The sequence below is a fragment of the Thunnus thynnus genome, chromosome 23 (genome assembly GCF_963924715.1).
Source record: "Thunnus thynnus chromosome 23, fThuThy2.1, whole genome shotgun sequence".
NCBI lineage: Eukaryota > Metazoa > Chordata > Actinopteri > Scombriformes > Scombridae > Thunnus > Thunnus thynnus.
The window spans coordinates 1538467-1557365 of NC_089539.1; the positions used below are offsets into that span (position 1 = coordinate 1538467).

At 39.0% G+C, this 18899-nt stretch overlaps 2 long non-coding RNA genes across 6 annotated transcripts; both read right to left on the reverse strand.

The window, feature by feature from the left end:
• Positions 1 to 11040: 11040 nt before the first annotated feature.
• On the reverse strand, positions 11041 to 12797 carry LOC137175939 (uncharacterized). Its single transcript, XR_010925754.1, has 4 exons — positions 12382 to 12797; positions 11765 to 11913; positions 11574 to 11683; positions 11041 to 11332 (listed from the first exon to the last, which is right to left on the reverse strand). It is a non-coding gene; the product is annotated as an uncharacterized lncRNA (long non-coding RNA).
• Positions 12798 to 13064: 267 nt separating this feature from the next.
• LOC137175685 (uncharacterized) lies at positions 13065 to 18329 on the reverse strand. Of its 5 annotated transcripts, none has more exons than XR_010925679.1 (6): positions 17548 to 18329; positions 15246 to 17115; positions 14351 to 14852; positions 13655 to 13767; positions 13306 to 13515; positions 13065 to 13184 (listed from the first exon to the last, which is right to left on the reverse strand). It is a non-coding gene; the product is annotated as an uncharacterized lncRNA (long non-coding RNA). The 5 variants fall into 5 exon arrangements; XR_010925676.1 differs by having other exon boundaries at positions 15080 to 17115; XR_010925678.1 differs by having other exon boundaries at positions 14421 to 17115.
• Between the last annotated feature and the right edge of the window lie 570 nt (positions 18330 to 18899).

The following is an 18899-nucleotide window of genomic DNA, read 5'->3' on the forward strand; positions in this document are numbered from 1 at the left end:
CTTTTGGTGTGAAATTGAGCCTGTTTCCACCTGCCCAGAACATCTCTTAATGCAAATGCAAGCACAATGAGCCATTCTCATGGGTTTAGTTGGGTTTACTCACAGACCTCTACAACATAACAAAATACCCTTTCATATGTGATTTGTCATTTTCTTGTTGATTTATGTAATTTACATTTTTTGCAACTAGATTTAAATGAGGATCCAGCCTCCTCCTGCCTCTGAACAGGACAAGTTTTTCAGGAAACAGATGGATGGAATCTATGCCTCCAATTTTTTCCTCACAGAAGCTTCCTGGACTCTCCCCCTGTCCCATTCAGCGGTCTTGTTGCTTTTAAAGAGGATGAAAGCAGGTGATGTCATTGGCTATTATTGATGCCCACTCCCTTAATATTGTAATGTATCTTCCCAGCCTTTTCCAGTTAGTACTGTGATGTGCACAAATGATGTTGCATTGTGCAAACGTTTGTGTTTAGGTGAGTGTTCCACCAGTAGTATATTTTAAATATACCCACCACTGGCAGACAAAAGCCAGTTTGTGCTTAAAGGCAAAATTGTAACCTTCCCTACAATAACCAGCATTCATTATGAACACTGAATTATGAGATTAATATGAAGTTTCTTAAAAAGTGGAAAATAAGGGCAAATTTTGATGTCGGGGGAGAAAAAGGGCAGTTTCAGTGATTTGTAACTAAGTGCATTAACTCAATGTTCTGCATTTCCATACAATTCTTGTTCTTGAGTATTTTCATTTTATGTTACTTAAAGGCACCATAGGGAGTTTTGATGTGTGAGTGTTTCTCACCAAAATGCATTGTATATATCCTTGAGGTCTAACAAACATTTGACTGCATTACCTTCTTCATAAAACATTTGCAAGTTTTTTTAATTCCTGCATTGTTTACATCCATTTATACTAGCTTGCAGTCTTCTTCTTCACTCCTATTGATGACACATTACTGCGTTTCTTGGTGCATTACAGCCACCTATAGATCAGGGGAATAGTGCGAAACCATTCACAGGACATCTATCATGTCACCCTAAGCGTGTGCATGTGCATGTGTGTTCTGCACGTGTGTCCTCCACGTGTGTCCTGCACATGCATTAGACAAACAAAACAGGGACCCACTCATAAAGAACTGCTCCATGGCACTACTAGAGGTCACAAACTCCACACGGTATCTTTTAAATAAATGAGGATGCTGCACCTTCTCTCTTCCACTCTCTCCCTTTTTCTTGAATAGAAACTTCTTTTATTATTATCAGTATCTTTGTCTGATGGTCAAGCAGAAATCATCTAAGTGGGCCAGGATACTGACGCTAGTCACGCTAGTGCTGCCAATGGTGTTAGCTATTCCAAAAAAGGTTTTTCAATTAATTTTTTTTTACTTTCCTTTTGCTTTATCTTTTAGAATATCCACTAGATAACTAGAGCTGGCTTGAATAATAGAGATTCAGCAGCGTTAGCACCAGCTATTTTTTACCTAAAAATATATTTAGTATACTTAGCTAGTATATTTAGCTAATAAATATAATTTCAAATATCATGACAATCTTGCCCGCTGTTATCGAGACATCTTTGCTTTAGACAAGTCTGAACAACCAATACTACTATGGAAAAAGAAGTTTTAAACACACAATATACAAGCTTATTGAAATTTGACTCCAGCACAGCTCTTCTCCACAAAGGTGAGTACCATTTCAAACTACACTGATAAACAAATTCACAGCATCAGAAAAACAATGGTCTCCTCAGCATGTGATTTTTTTCAATGCAAAAGAACAAGAAATTCACTGCCAAAGCAGCAGAAAGCTGGCAGAGCATAATTTGATTCCTGCCAGCTGCATGGGAGGCGGTCATTGCTGAATGCATCTCTTTCTTTAGAGGAGTCCTTGGACAGACGCAAATATCAGGCGGGGCTGTTCTCACTGCACGACGACTGGAAAACATCGCCAGCACTCACTTGTATTAATTACTGCAGTGCTGACAGCAATATTAGATGGGATTTCAGAGTTATAGTAAATGCTGAGGAGGAATTATCATATCATTTTACTCTGCTGTTTGTCATTGAAATCAATTCACAAAACCCATTTGTACAAAAACAACCTCATAAGCCTACTGGCAGGTTTTTACATTATAGTAGTACACTTTTATTATTAGTAGTAGCAGTAATAGTTAATGTAGTAGTATTTTAATTAGAAAGTGTGTTAGTTTTGACTGCTTTTGTGTGTGTGTATGTGTGTTGATACTGTATGACACAAGCTGCATGATCATAATTGAAATAAATGGGCTGTGTGTGTGTGTATGTGTATGTGTGCATGTGTACATGCTCCCTGCTGTTGATGAATGAAGGTGATCAGTGAGTCCAAGGCGAATGATGCACTGTCTGATTTTCCAGTATGGATGTGACACTGGAATAATGTGAAAGCCATCAGAGTAATGAGGTGACCCGACCTTCCTCCGCAACCGCCAACCCCCCAACACTGCCCCTCTGCCACACACACTGTAGGCTACCAGGCCTCATCTGTGTCTATTTGTGTTCTTCCTCACTTCCTTTCAGCTAACATCCCTCCTGTAAATATTCTCACTAAACACCAGCACAATTTCCTGATCCAGAAGAAAAGCTGTTGTTTTGCATGCTGAGCACTCTCACCCTCATTGTGATGCAGTGTTACGTTGCTTTGGTATCACTTGTTTAGCATCTGGCTCAGAGAACACAATTGATTTCAAACTTTAGTTAGAGGGTTGTTTTTCTGGGGGACCAAATGGATCATCTTGGGAACGTGGATGTGGAGGGATTTCATGGAAATGTGCCCATTAGATTTTGAGATATCTTTTTGCCAACTTACAATTCAGGGTTAATTCTCTGGGCACCATGAATATTTACACCATTTTGTGGCAACCCAGCAGAGCTGATGAGACTTGTCTTGGATTTGAGTCACAAAAATAAGGACTTGAGATTTGGCTTGATCCATGTGAAACTTGTCTCGCTTGAGATTTGACTCCATTGAGGTGTGTTTAGACTGAATACAAAGCAAATTTAAGAGGTAGTGCAATTGCATAAAAAGCTAATACAAAGGTACAAGTGGACACAAATTTGCTATAGGCAGTATAAATTGAGGCAAAGACATATCCATGGATTATGGGTGCTGCAGTACCCTTAATCCATGGATATGGATAGGTTATCATAAAAAAAATCCCCCAAAAATATTTGAACATACATAACATTATATACAGTACCAGTCAAACTTTTGGACTCACTTTCTCACTCAAGAGAATGGGAAGGTGTGTCCAAATGTTTGACTGTTTGCTGAGTTCAATTCAGCCACCAGGTGTTAATGAGAAACAGTGGAAGTCTATGATCCAGATCATCCTGTGGGAAACATAAATGTCTGTATGCAAACTATGAACTTCCTCATGAAAGTCAGATGCATTACATGACCATCCACCACCCTGACCTCCACAGCCTCACTCTCCACCTCTCTACATACAGGACACTCTGCTTCCTCCATTGGCACTGGGCATAAATCATGAACTGCTGATTCATCCAATATGGATGTAATTCCTGGAATACTGGGTTAAAATTAGGTTGACCGATTTTTTCTAACACACTGAGGCTTTGATTGTGTTTACCTGACCAGGAAGCTTTGTTGAAATTTAAAAAATCTATTCTTCAAGACTCTCCTGACGAAGATAGGTGGCAATAACAGTGACAGTAACAACATAAAACAAATCAGATATCCTATATAAGCTGACAGTTTGACCCCAGGGTGGCATTTAATGTAGGCCCAGGCTTCATCACTGGGGGAGCATGATTACCAAAATCATGATTACCAAAACCACTGCAACGTGCTGTTGCTGGCTATGGTAAACACAAGTCAAAAGACTCAGTCCTGATGGGTACACAACCTGCTTTACATTACATTACATACACGGACCACTTAAGGGTGTGGAGGTCAGGGTTGTTGAGGGGAATGTAGTGCATAAGATTTTCATGCAGGAGACCAGAGTTTGCGTCTTGTCACAGACCTGCAACTCAAGGTTTTAAAGGTTTATTTGTGACATACACAAGTAATATGTGTAGGTGCAATGTAACATGCTCCTAAGGTGCTCCAGCCTACCACTACTGTGTCATTGGCAAACTTGATGATGAAGGCCTTTTTATTTAGCATATAACCACAATCTTTCCCTAACCTTGACCATACCATAGTTGCTATGCCCAAATATTGTAGAAAGCAAACATTAATAAAACATTGGGTGTTTTGTAGAACTCTTAATGTTGTCTTATGATGTTATGATGAAAGTCTCCATACATGATGAATGAATTCTGTCCTAAAGGTCCAAAGCAGCACTTTTAAGTACTATGCTGATTGTCTGACTCCATCACCACTTTACATATTGGTGCTTTTATTTAAGTGTGCTCAGTGGACTCAGAGTTGTGAAGAGATTCAGAAACAAGAGAGCTAAAGCAGGAGATAGCTGACTTTAAGGTTCTCTCACTCTTCAGCTATGATCAACTCTCTCTTTGAATGAAGGGCAAAATAATTATTTCCTCAAATCATTGGTCAGTACGTGCAGGTGCCCATGTTTTACTTGAACACGTCAACATGCAGGCAGGAGGGAAACATACAGATATGCACACATGCAAACACTTGAATAATACGCCACACGTACATCCAGGCATAAGAAGCTGTGGTTTCATCTGCACTGCTTCAACACCTGACACCAGTGTTCCTATTGGCTGGCTGTGGGCTTGCATTCATAATGAAGGTTTGAAGTGAGACGTGTTGGAGGAGAGTGATGCATCCTGCTTTGTGTTCTTGGCAAGTGGAAGGAGAAGCCATGCCAGCTGCTGTGCCTCGAAAAATGACATCCCACTCTGTGAATCAGCACAGCAGAGCAGGACTAACCAAGCAAGGCACACTGTCAGTCTCACTGTGGAATATCCCTATGAGTGATGCAAACTGCCTGCAGCGGAGATGAGGAGGTTTATAATCATAATCTGACATGTCATGTCAAATATTGATCCCTTTCGCAGTACAGCTGTATGAATCAATGATCATAATTATGTTCTCTGTTTTATTGTGTGCCTCAGATGTTGATTTTCAAAGCTATGTAAACCTCTTTTATGTTGCAAAGCCTGTTATTCAAGGTTGAGGATGAGTTGCACTAACTAGGATTAACTTTGTAACTGTACTCAATCATGATTTATCTTATAATTCTACATCTCTGTGCTACAGTTTTAAGTGTTTGGAAATTAAAAAATGCAAGGAGCTTTATATGATGTATTGAATATTTGAGTTTGGTATTTGCTGGGATATCCTGTGTTCTGGAAGCATGTGGAGTAAAGCCCACCACCTGCTGAATGTTAAGCCATCTCCCTTGTCTTATATTTCTGAGTACACCACAGTTTGTGAGGCTGAGATGCTCATTATAAAGAAAACCAAATGACCAAATTGGATAAAAGCTGAGGTTCCTCTTTTGATGTTTACGCAGTCCTAGTGTAACAAAGAGTCTACAGCCATGTTAACATGCTCACATTCCAATGTTTAGCAAGTATGATATTTACCATGTTCATCATCTTAGTTTAGCATGTTAGCATGCTAACATTTGCTGAATAGCACTAAACACAAAGTAATGGGAATGTAAGTTTGTGGTAGTAAATAATGGACAAATTGAAATTTTGACCTGATGATGGCGTTAGAGGAAATGTAAAGGGATTAGCAAAGTAACTAGAATATGCATGTCATGAAAAAAGGCCTGTGATTGCTGCTAGCTGATTAGAATGCCAGCTGCTGCTCCAGCATGTCATGGAAAAATCTTCAAATGGGCCAATAAAGGTCACCCACAACTTAATATTAAACTCAAAACTTATGAGAGAGAGACTCAAAAAATACACTGGAAGCTGGTAGAGTTCAATGTAAATAGGTTTACTGTACATAAAGAGATACAGAGCAAACCGAGGCCTTTGTCCCAGGACAAAGACAAACCTGATGCAACATCATAAAACCTCATATTATATACTTTTCATAACTCCTCCTATTGTGGAGCTTATTTTCTAGACTCCAACTCATTTTTGAATTATGTTCAACCATCTGGTCATTATTTTTGAGATCATGAGTGACCTTGACACTTTGGTGATAATACAAGTGTGACTTATCTTAGAAATTACTGCCTCAGCATCTTCCACCTTTTTCTCACACTAAAAATGGACCTGACGGCCTTTAATCATTTCACACACATTGTATGAAATGCGACAGACTTGTCCAGCATTCCCATCTGTACATCTCTGCTGAATTTGGTTGCTATGGAATTTTAAATTGAAGAGATATGGCAGTTAATAAGTAGTTAACCACATGCAATAACGTTTGGTAACCAATTAGGGGAACTAACAGGGTAACATGAGCCACTTTTTACATTTGATGATTTTACTGCAAAATAAAAGTGTATTTGTTTCAAATATTAGTTAATATATATACCTCAGGTTGTTGTGTACCCATGGAAATTAAAACAAGTTATCTAATTATTATTGTTTTAGGACAATGACCCATCAAAAAAAGTTAGTCATATGCCACAACTTACCCCAAGGTAGGGGTAAAATGAGCATGGGGATGGAGTAAAGTCACCAGATCTCAACCCAATTGAACACCTGTTGGAGATTTTGGACTGACGTGTCAGACAGCACTCTCCACCACCATCATCAAAACGAGGGAATATTTTTTTGAAGAATGGTGTTCATCCCTCCAGAAGAGTTCCAGAGACTGTAGAATCAATGCCATGGTGTACTGAAGCTGTTCTGGTGGCAAGTGGTCGCCCAACACTTTCCTAAGACACTATATGTTGGTTTTTCCTTTAATTTGTCACCCGTCTGTATGTACAACATGTTTGTGTGTGGCTTAAGCTTAACATTAGTCAATGATTAGGTATTTATTCATCAACACTGAAACACTTGTAACAGGGATCAAACATGAACAGTGTCTCTGGTCTCTAGAATATCAGAAAATAATTTTGGGGGCTATTTAAAAAATGCTTTGCCAACATACTACTCTCTGGTTTCAGGTCTGTAAAAAGAAACTAATTCTGGTCTCCCCTATGAAAGTGGAATGCAGTTCATGTGCCCCAACCTCCAAAGCAATTACGTTCAGCCTTGCTATAAAGGACACACCTGTGTTCTTCCTGCAATGGCACCGAACATTCACACTGGATGCAAACTGTGAAGTGTGGAATCATAATATCTAGGCTGGGTTCTTCATTTTCTACTTGAGTGGGTTTTCAGAAGAGGTTGAACAGTTTAAAAACAAACATGACAAAAATGTATTCATTATCTTCTATGATAATTAAGAAAACTCAGTAACAGTTGCTCATATGTAGTTAGTAGCTCTGGAAAAAGCTAGTTAGTGGACCTTTTTTTTCGCCAAACTACTATTTTTAGGTCAAGACAGAACTTTATCTCTATTATTTACTCTATAATTATTATCTTATTGCACATCTAGTGTCATGCACTGTAGGGCCATCACACTGGTTTATGTTTTTTTAACTTACTAAATTAATTGCACTGGTATATAAATGTAAAAATGTGCATTCTAATTCTACATTTAAACTTGTTTTGTTTTGTTTTTTTAAAAATAATTTTAAGCCAAGTTAAACTAAAGTATGATTAACCTTATTCTTGAGTAGAATAGGGTAGAGTGTATGTGTTGAATGTGAACATTGCCGACCAATTTTTACCAAGAGACAGTGAAATCACATACAAATTCTACACACGGTGGGTTTACATCACCTTTGTTGATGCAACTAAGATAAAGAACATTTAAGCAAACTTCGTTGGGTAAAGTGGGTTCATTTTTTTCTACCTTCACGAAGAAGAATTTTTAGTCATTGATAAACTTAAAACATTCATTTTCATCAGCGTGGGATGAAATTTACCAACAAATGGGATTCCTAAAAATGTCAGATGCAAATGAAGGCTGCCGATTCTTGTTGAGGCTCTGCACCTCTTGGTTTGACAGGCGTCGTTTCATCCCCTGTTCTGACTCGAGGACCTCTTCAGATCTCATTTCCAGAGCTGCTGACATTCCCTGATGAGGGCTTCCCTGCACTGCACCCCACCCCTACCCCTTCATCTTCACTCTGACAATTTACACTGCAGACCCCTGCAGCACTGCAAGCACGCTCTAACAGCATTTTAATCAAAACGCAATAAGAAGACCCAATAGACTGCGTCCCCTTCATTCATTTTAATGAAGATAGTGTGGAAGACTGGGGGCTGTTTGATTGATTCAGTGAACGGTGTTACAGGAGTACTATAGTTGACACCGTAATGCAGTCAGATTAGAGTGAAAACTGATGAGTAGTGATGACAGGGTGTGTAAATCAAAGAATGGAAACACAGAAATGGAAATAGCACAATGAAGTAAAATACAGTCTTACCTTTATAGTTGTGTCCATAATTTCCATCAGTATTAATAAAATTTTACTTTATAACTTTAGCTCTGGTAACTGGGCATGCATAAATCTGCAAGACGCTACCCAATTTCATTTTGTGTGTCAAACCTGAACAAGCAAGACTTGATCAGTCACATTTGTGGAGTAGGCTGTAGTGGAGAGGGCATAGCATTGAGATGTTTCATTCAGTGTGAAAAGAAAACCTTGAAGACCTCTTGTTATAACCAGAAATTCTAGTTGTCATAGCAAGAAAAATGTATTTATCAGTCCACCACCTTAGTTCAGACTGAAATATTTTGTCAACTGTTGGATGGATTTTCATGAAATTTGGTGCATATCTCCATGGTTCCCACAACATGAATTGTAATGACCGATTATCTACAAAACTAATGACAGTCCATGGTGAATTCTCAAAGTGACTAATGCAGAAACTCCAGGAGATATGGATGTCTCAAGCAAAGAGATTTATCGACAAACACAAACTTGATCAATCAAGGAGACAATAGTTATGTATCAAAGTGCCACATCAAGTCTAAAGGAGAGTAGTCTGCATGCCTAGTTAAACCTCTCGCCCCATCCAGATAAGTATTCCTGCAGCGGCACATTTCTTCGTTCTCTATTTCTCTGTTTAGCGTCGTCAGGTTAGGCTAACCCATCGTTGCTAACTTCGGAGCTAACCCCCAAGCTGCAGCATTTATTAACTGACACACTGTAGTCTGTACTGTAAAAAAGACGAGAGGAAGAGAGAGAGAGCACCAGCGAGTGAGAGAGAGAGAGAGAGAGAGCAGCAGTGGTCGAGTGAGCTAGAGAGTGAATGAAGAGAGGGAGCGCTGGTAGCGAGAATGTCGGTGAATCAGATCAAAAAACGTTTTCTGATTGTTTCACAGCGGTTACGTTCCGGAGGACAAATAAACACGCCCAGATCCGCACACACCTCCGCTCAACCCTGCGGCTGAATGCAGGACCACCTGATTTGGTCTGAATACGGCCTTACTGCTAACTTTTTCCTCTGCTCTGCTCACATTCACCGTCACTTTTCTGACGCTTGCTCTCTCACTTAACCACTCACTCGCTTACGAGCTGCCCTATTCCTTAAAAGGAGTTACGCTACCTGCAGTTTCCCAGGCAACGACACAGATGTTGACTCATGTTTCGAACAAGCAGCAACCTCTGGGGCTGTAAAATGAAGCCAATGCGGAAGTGCCAAAAACTGCAGTTCCTCTAATGGCAACTTGAGGCTGGCTCCAAAAGCGAGTCAATCCCCATAGACCAACCTGTTAAAATGCCTGGTACAAAAAATGGTTTTGGTCTCTATATATAATTTCCCCTGTCATGACAACTGTACGGGGGGTGAATTTTTTTTATAACTCACTCGTTTAAATTTTATTGAGCTGTAAAGTTATGCATAATGAAGGACATGGCTGCTTTGAGTGACAGGTCCGCCAGCCACTAGGTGGCTTGTTTTGGCCATTTGGCCTGCCTTTTTGCCCATTTTTGATTGGCTGGAAGTTAGGCAGCGTCACAAACTGCCAAGATGGCGATGGCCAAAGCGGCTCACTTTGTGCTTCAAAACTGCTCTTCAGAAACCAACGAGTGACGTCACAGTAACTACGTCCATATTTTTAGACAGTCTATGGTTTCGAAACAGCGCTGCTCAGAGGCTCTCAAACACTATTGCTTTCTGAATGAATGGATATTTGGCGTTATTTTTGGCATTTAAAAGAATATTTTTTGCCCTGGCGGCCCGACAAACCTGTATTATTATAGGGGAAACACTGTCATGTGAATTTTAAGTATACAATGATTAATAGGGATAGATTATATAACAATTAAGAATTAATAATGTAATGTAGAACTAATGTGATGAATGTAATAATGTGATGAATGTAGTGTAATAATGTGATGAAATTTGTGTAGTGTAGTTTAATATAGTGGTTTAATATTCTGATTTCCAATTTTTTGACTGACCTACTGATTCTGACTTTTGGTGGTTCAGATTTTCTTTATAAGAATCACTTTTTTTTTTTTTCTTTTTGGACTCAAAGGTATTACAATTCACAAGCTTTCTGTCTTCTTCATTCACGCTAAAGAACTTCTATACCAATGACGTGTGTGCATCTGTCTGTGTGTGTGTGTGTGTGTGTGTGTGTGTGTGTGTGTGTGGCTGGCTGTGGCTTTCTGTGCGCTGTGTGCGCGACATGCATGTTGTGTGTGTGGCTACAATGTCTGTGCCGCAGCTGCTGCTGTGTGTGTGACGTGAGCCACAGTGTGGCTATGTGAAAATCTGACCGGCCAAAAATCGGATATATATTACTTTATCAATTAACAAGTTTAAGTCCTCGTCTTCAACTCCCGCGTCCGAATGCAGTCAATGCTCGAGTCCGAGTCATCAGTGCTCAAGTCCAAGTCAAGTCACGAGTCCCGAAAATCAGGACTCGAGTTGGACTCGAAATTAGGCTGAAGAAGTGATCTTTCTCTCTTTCACCATGTGCTGTTGTAACCAAGTGTTATTGAGTCTGACCTTGTCCTTGCTGGCATGACTTTTACAGAAAAGTGCAACAGAATCTTTTCCAACATGATGCCGAAATGTAAAATTGAAACAATTTTACTAAATTTTACAATTTTACCAGAGTCGTTCCAACTGTTCCCCATCAGCAAGGCCTGTACCCTGAACATTCCTACAACTGTAGGAAATCTACAAAACATTGAAACAAAATCAAAAGCAAATATTTATTCTATTTTTTATACTGTCTGTGACAAATTGCAATAGAGTTAATAACAGTGTCAAAACAAAATGATGATAACCTGACAAACAACATTGTGCCCATAAGCATTGAATGCAGGTACAGCATATGTTGTTTTAGTCAGAAGATCTGAGTAAAACTTCTGTAAGAAAAACAGAAATAAGAATACTGCATTAATGATAAAATATAGTTTTACCAACGCTGCCACAGTTAATGGAACAAAGCAATACCCCAAATGTATTGTACATTATTTGACTAAAAAAGAGTTCACAAAAATTGTATGCAGACACTCAAAAGAAGACAAGTAAGTAGTCATTTTGTTTCTCTGGAATAATTTTTAGATATTACAAAGCAAACATCAAGCTAACATACAGAAAAATTACCTGCAAATGAGGTTTTAATTTGCATGCAATGTTGTACATGAAGACAAGTTTTTTGTTTTTTTCCCAGATCTTCTTGCAATTCCTTGAGCAGGTAGACAGCATTTGAAAGGCTAGAAGAAAATACAAACATTTTTAACTGAAACAGGACACTGTAACCCATTTTCACCTGCCAATGCAAGCTTTAGATTTACCTCTCGCCTCTCTTCAAACTCAGAAAGCGCTGTGGATGTTCATGCTTACAGGATATTCCAACTCCAGTTTCACTCAATTTGGAGTTTTTGACCTTTCACCTGAGGGCACTTCTGCTTTCTGCTTGAAAGCTGGTACAACCCTGTAAAAGCTGGAATGTACATGTTTTGAGCCACAATTCTGAACATGCATTACTCTCTCACAAAGTTTAACTTCTTATAAAGTGGATGTCTTTGTGTAAAATCTGAACTTGCTGAACACAGAGGGGCATGGAAACACCCAAAGAACATCGTTCCAAAACTGTATCATCACATTAGGTATGATATTCAAAATAGGTATGACACTGTTTAATGACAAACATTTCTGCATTATCATTTCATTTTCTGGTTGTTCAATGTTGCAAAAAACTTCCATACATGTGAAAAGGAACGCATGAAGGCATAATTGCTCAAGCCTGTCCAACTTACACTATTTCACCTGAAATTAACTATTAACTTTAATAGTGTTTCAAGTAAAATGTATATACACAACTGGGAATAAATCCATAGTGCATTAACACTTCTTGGATTTTCACATCATAGTGAAAGGGAGGAAAGTATTAAATATAGTCATACTTTACCTCCTCAGGTGAATGTTGCTGTTCTCTAATGAAAGCATCAACATCATCTTGTAGGGAAAAGAAGCAGTTGAAGTGCTTAGGTCCTTCAAAGCTACTCCCAGATGACTTCTTCCTCGGAAGTCCAAACAGTCCGACCGCAGCAAGAACCAGACTTCCTCCATCCTACAATAAGTGACAGTGATAATTAAATTGTATGGCACTAGGTACCCATTTGTGACAAGTTTCAAATTTAACATTACAGGGGATGTTCCAATAATATTGATTTTTAGAGCTTGATCCTGATTTGAGTTATTTCATATGTCTTACTGAATATCTTATTCAAGATTGCTGACATTCTACATAACTCAGCAGCACCACACTTACTTCAAATACACTGAAGTCAGTAAAACAAATCCATTTCAGCTACAGTAAGATACTGTATGCCTGATAACTGAACAGTTGCATCAAAGCTTTTCATTAATGGTTTTTGGCTAATGATGAATGCTGTGTCGTGGAATATTTATAATCCAGACCATGACATAATAGACCCATTGCTGATATTTAAGATATCTCTGTTTGTTTAGTTGTATTTGTTGTTTTGTTTCATTTGTTATTGATAAGTAGCTCATTAATTAACACACAAGTACTGCATTAAAAACAACATCCTTAATTTAATGCATAAAATGAATATGTCATACCTGTGGACAAAGAGGACAGTGTGTCCCATCAGTTCTCTCAGGCACACGCACTGTAGATAACCTGTATCGCAGGTGTCTGTATTCCTCATAGCACTCATTGATGAGAATGTCATAGAGGTGTTGGCACTGTAAGGCAAACAATCATATTCACAACAGAACTGTCATTAAAATGTGTATTTCAAATTGGAAACTTGTAAAGGTGAAAGTAGAAGAGGAATCATATGGAAAGAGGCTACTATAAGCAAACCTTGGAAGACAGAGGAATGCTGAAATGATGCACACAAAGCCTTCGGTGATGCACCACATTCAAGCTGCAACTGGCAGATCGTGTCCATGAGCTTGATAGAAATGGCACTTTGGGGTTGCTTAACTGTTGCTGGCCAAAGGTTGTAACGTAGTAATGTTGCAATTTCCATTTCACACTTGCAAAATTGGATCCAAACATCATGAGGCCTTCCTAGAATTCATGACAGAGATAGAAAAGCTGTTAGGTGTTGTTGTACATTTTTGTTTTTCATAATTTTTCTCGTTGTGCAGAGTGGGTGTGACTGTTTTGTGAGATGTATATCTACAATGTACATACAAATGTCAATGACCTTGATAGTCAAATACTTTTGTTTGACGTACGTAGGACGTTTCACATCGGTGGCCATCCTTCCTTGACCAATTCCATCTGAAGCCCACTGGAATTCTCTGATGAAATTCAATTCTTAAAGATAAAGACAACTTCTTTGGCAAAACTTTCATAGAGGAAACATTATATATGTTAAGCTCAGACAGGTTTGACTTATTAACACAAAGTTCAACTTTAAAGTGTCAGATTAAAAAATATCACTATATTGACTATTTACTACACAAAAAAGCCACTGAGGGGCTGGTGTTTAGGAACTCTAGTGACGCATGTTATCAATCCAAATGCCCAGTTTTTCCATGATCAAAATCACTACATCACACATTCTCTGCAGAGTTCACACTACATGCTTATAGCCCTGATTTTCCACTCAACAATAGTTTTTGGAGATTGCCTACAAAAGCCCCCAGATTTGAGGCAAATTGGTGTTGGCTCTGCGCTCACAAATCGGCACTTGATCGCTATGTGTGAACTGTTCATTGGTGGTTGGATGAGTAAGCAAAAACAATACAATAGATTTATATATATACATATAACAAAAAGAGGCTCATACAGTCACATCATATAAAAACAGAACAGAAACCTCCTAAAGTTTATATTATATTTATATACATTGTAGACACTTTCCCAGAAAAACCAACCATACAATGGTGATTCGTACCGACATCATGAGACAGGTTGACAGTCATCATCATCATCACCTAAAGGAGAAAATAATGAGTGATACAAACCTCTCATTTTTCTAGAGCATGCACCACAGCAGTGCTTGGACACAGACAGAACATAAGTATGTTTCACTTCCGCAGTCGCTGCATCACCAGATCTCTTTTATCATCAGTGAGGGAAATACTGCAAACTGTACAGGCTGTGTCGTCTGGAGGACAAAGGAGCTCAGCACTCACACTGAAGAGTATTTCCCTTGTGCTTTGCCATATCTCCTCGGTGTCATTCTTCTTTTTACTGGTGTTAATGAAGGGTTCTTTTTCTTGGCGGAAGTCACTATTGGCTGCTTGTGAAAACGAGCAGCAGCTTATCTCTGTTGGCGTCTTGGTCAAAGGGATCCCTCCTCTTAAATAGTTTCGGGCCACTGTTGTCCTTCCTCTCACTGGAATTTTTTTTACAGTAACGTAAGGTCTGATTTTTTTTGTTTTTGCCATATTCATCTATTTAAATAAGAAACAGAACATTAATTGTAGTCACATGGTCTCATTACTGCATTACAGTAGTGCATTATTCTGGAGTGCAAAATCAGGAATAGTAAGGTATGGTGAATCGCTTGCTAAGGTAGATCTTTTTTTGGTTAGGCAGACAAGACTATGCAATGGCATATTGCTTAGTAGCACTTAGCAAGCATTAGGTATTAACTTTAGCTAACGTTACTTCAACTTACTTGGTAAAGTTATTAGCCATGGGAAGGAAAGATACAGAAACACCTTTCTAATATCTATCAAAAATAAGAGAAATAATATTTATCCCAAGTTTGCAACTGCTGCTTTTGTTTTGTTGTTAACATTTTGTTTTTTTAAGTAACTGACAGCTAGCACTGTGTTACTCACCTGCTGTCATCCATGACTGATGGTCCTTCCCGTTGTTGGCTTATCCTGATATTCTTACCCTAACCCTTAACCAATTTCACTTCACCTAAACCTAACCAACGCAACCAACGAAGGCAACAAGTACTAGCCAATCAGAGGCAGAATAGGGCGGGTCATGACTTCGCCATCCTGGGAAAAATATTTGGCTTCCCATTCTTTTCACGTGCTGCGCACAGGTATATATATATCACTTACCAGTTGCTTAGCAACCAAAGTAAATTAATATGTGACAGTCAAGTCAAAATGATCTGACAGCCTTTTGTTCAGATAAAAAGAAATCACTTAAAACATTAATATTAAAAGGTTATATATTCTATTATCTGTTTAATTTGGGATTGATGGGGAGTGAGAGAGACAAAGAGACAGCGTCTGCACCCAGATGACTGTGAATGTTTCTTTTTCTTTTTTTTACTTATTTTTTAAAAACTTTCCATTTACAGAACATAAACATATTTTTACAGAACATAAGTATATGTTTCCGTAAACATTTAAAAAACCGACAAGATCTGTGATGAGCCATTCACAGACAATAAAATATTGAAGAAAAGTTGATAACGGACTTCAAAGCACATGCTTGTCCATACCAGGCCTTCTGTGCTTACTGGGCTCAACTAACATTGGCTCACTGAAATAAACGGGTGATAACAGCCTCCTGAACCTACTAGTAGGTTGGTAGGCCCCTACTAGCCCATATATTTGGGACTGATGTGTGCTGATAACGCCTATTTAATAGGCTGATAACAGTAAAATCGGGTGGCCTCTTAGTTCAAAAAGGTAAGGATACACTTATCAGGGTTTTTTTCAACATGTCATGGTTTTTAAACACTTTCATTAAAGATGTTACCCAGTGGAACCCAATCTTCAGATCCTCAGAGGTCATCATTCATCAAGTCCAATTTCATTATCCATTATTATCAACAATGCTTACCAATCTGCTGAGTGGCTCAAATAGCAGTAGTGCTACTCTTCAGGTGCATATGTAACCACAACAGTGGTGTTACTATCAGCCTGGTGATTAAAAAGAGCACACATAAAGTGGTTTCAGGGCTACAACCCACACTTACCCAAGTGTCAAACTAGTTTTCTCTCAAGTACAGAGTGTAGTTGTCTGGTGTAGCTAGTCTCCCAGCTCTGCTGCCCTATTGGATAATTCTGTAACAATCACAGGGGATTGGTCAAGACAGTAATATACTCCACCTTGACCTAAATTATTTCCCACTTTCTACTTTGAATGGTTTGTTCTGGGTTATTTGCTGTAACATGCAATATGGTCACACACCTATGGAGACACACGTCTATGCTTGCTGAACCATTGTATTCAAATGTGTGGCTAATTACTGTGACCCCTCTTCCGTCTTGATAACTTGGTTTTATGTGTGACAGATAAGAACTTTCAATGTGTATTGACCCCTCAGTCTTCCACTTACACTGCAGATCTGAAACGAAACTCTCCTGTGAATGGGCACAGAAACTTATCTGTCACAAGTCTCATGCCCCACTGGTAAACAGTCTGCAGCAGCGCTGATGGAAGTTTCATCACCCGTGGCTGTGAGCTAGTGCAACAGCAGCCCTCCTTCCACACAATGTTTTCTTTCTCAGAATTTGGCACAATTCAATTTGGGGATGGTGGAGTTTACCCAGGCTTGGGCTTGGCTGGGTGTAACTTCTCAGCTCCGGTCTGTTGTGGTGTGTGGAAATCTCTCTTCTGGCTCTAGCCTCTGCCAGCAGTGACTGACATTGACCAGGGTTGCTTTCTCCCTGCCCTTTACTGCTGATACTGATACTGTTGTCAGCAGCACCTGGAATGGTCCTTTCTGCCTAGAAGAGGAGACTGAGGGAGATTTGATTAATACAACATCACCACCCCATTTTGGGAGCCTATTTGACCTCTTTCTGTTAGTCAACATGCTCAGTCAGGTATTCATCAGTCAAAAGCAGAGTGGTTTTGTGGAGTGTTCAAGGTACTCCCCATTAGTACTTCATGAGGATGCAATTTGTACATCTCATTATATCAGACTTGTCAGTCAAAGGTTCACTATGACCTCTTCCCATGTTGTTATTCTGCAGTCACTCTGAGTATCTTCAGTCTCCCAGACATGATAGTCATTGCTATTGTTCATTCATCAATTTATTTATTTATTCTTTCTTTATATTTATCTTTACCCTACGGTATCTTTCGTGTTCTTCAATATTGTACCCTCTTCTGATGGAAATGCTGTATAACACCATCCCCCCCACAATCTCACAAGTAGTCTCTTCTCACCCCAGGAGTCCGTTACGAGCTGTCCTCGAGGGAGGTAGACCTATGGATCTTGGGCGATTTTGAACCCTCACCAGCTGCGCGCAGATTCAACTTGTGTAGAAGATGGATGAAGGACAGTATGACTTATTAACCCAGACTATTGTGGTAATTTTGCAATACCACTCTTACAAAGAGGAATGAGACAAGTATCTCTTCACAATCAGTTTAAAATTTTAAAATTGCCAATTGCAAATTTTAGACCTGTTGTCGTCATTGTTTTGGGCGATGTCTTTTTTATAGCACACTGAAATCCTAGCACTGTTACAAGACTCTGAGTTATCTTTGCCACAAAGGCTGTCACTGTTTATTCCCTGCAAATTTTATTCCCTCGTTTTGGTCATACTTCCCTGCATTATCCTCTCTCCTGGTTTACCGAACTGTCATTGAGAAGTCTACCAAAATAAAACAGGAAGAACGATTTGAAGTTTAAAAACTGCAAGTTTAATGAAATGAACAAAAGGAATGCAAATTGGATAGATAAATCTCATTTATGTTGGGTTTTTAGAAGAAATTAAAGACAGAAATTGAAAACTTTCAGTTAATTAACATTTTCAGTTAATTACCTTTCAGTTAATTATTCCATTTGATAATCCTAATCCTTCCAAAAACAACTAAAATGGAGAAAGAGAAAGAGAGAGAAGAGAAACAAAGTAATCATTGGAAGAAGTTAAAGTTTTGTTCCTTTAATAAACTATCAACTACCATATGTGGAGACTTATTATAGTGTTATTCATTTGTCTATATTTCTTCTGTGCAACTTTTTGTTATTTTCTGTCCAAACCATTGCTCTATCCCCCCTTTTTCCTACATGTGTGGGCCCTTGAGTAACATGTACCCACATGTGGAGGATAGACCAAGGACAGACACAACCAAATGTTCACAAATTGGATTTGCGGGTTGTGAGGCGGTACATTGATGTACCATAGAGGAAGAGGAAATGGCAGATTGTTTAGCTGTAGAATCAGCCACCGCATTTCCACATGTCACAGGATCCCAGGATTGCAACTTCATCTTTGGCTGGCATACACGCTCTTTTAAGTGCATACATTTTAGCTGCTTGTGCCGAGGTACCATTAGGTAATGCTCAAGCTTTTATCATTACCCAGTTATTCACTGCAGCATAGCCAGCAAGGTGTTTGTTATCACATGGTCTACATGCTGAACCATGCTGGACCAAATCTGGTCTTGGAGACGTGCTCGTCTCAATAGTAGCAAGGCAATCATGCTCATTTTCTGCCTCAATCAAAGGAAAATGTTCCCAGCTCAGTTCAGACATTCCCACCAGCCTCAGCTGTACTTTGTAGTGTTAATTA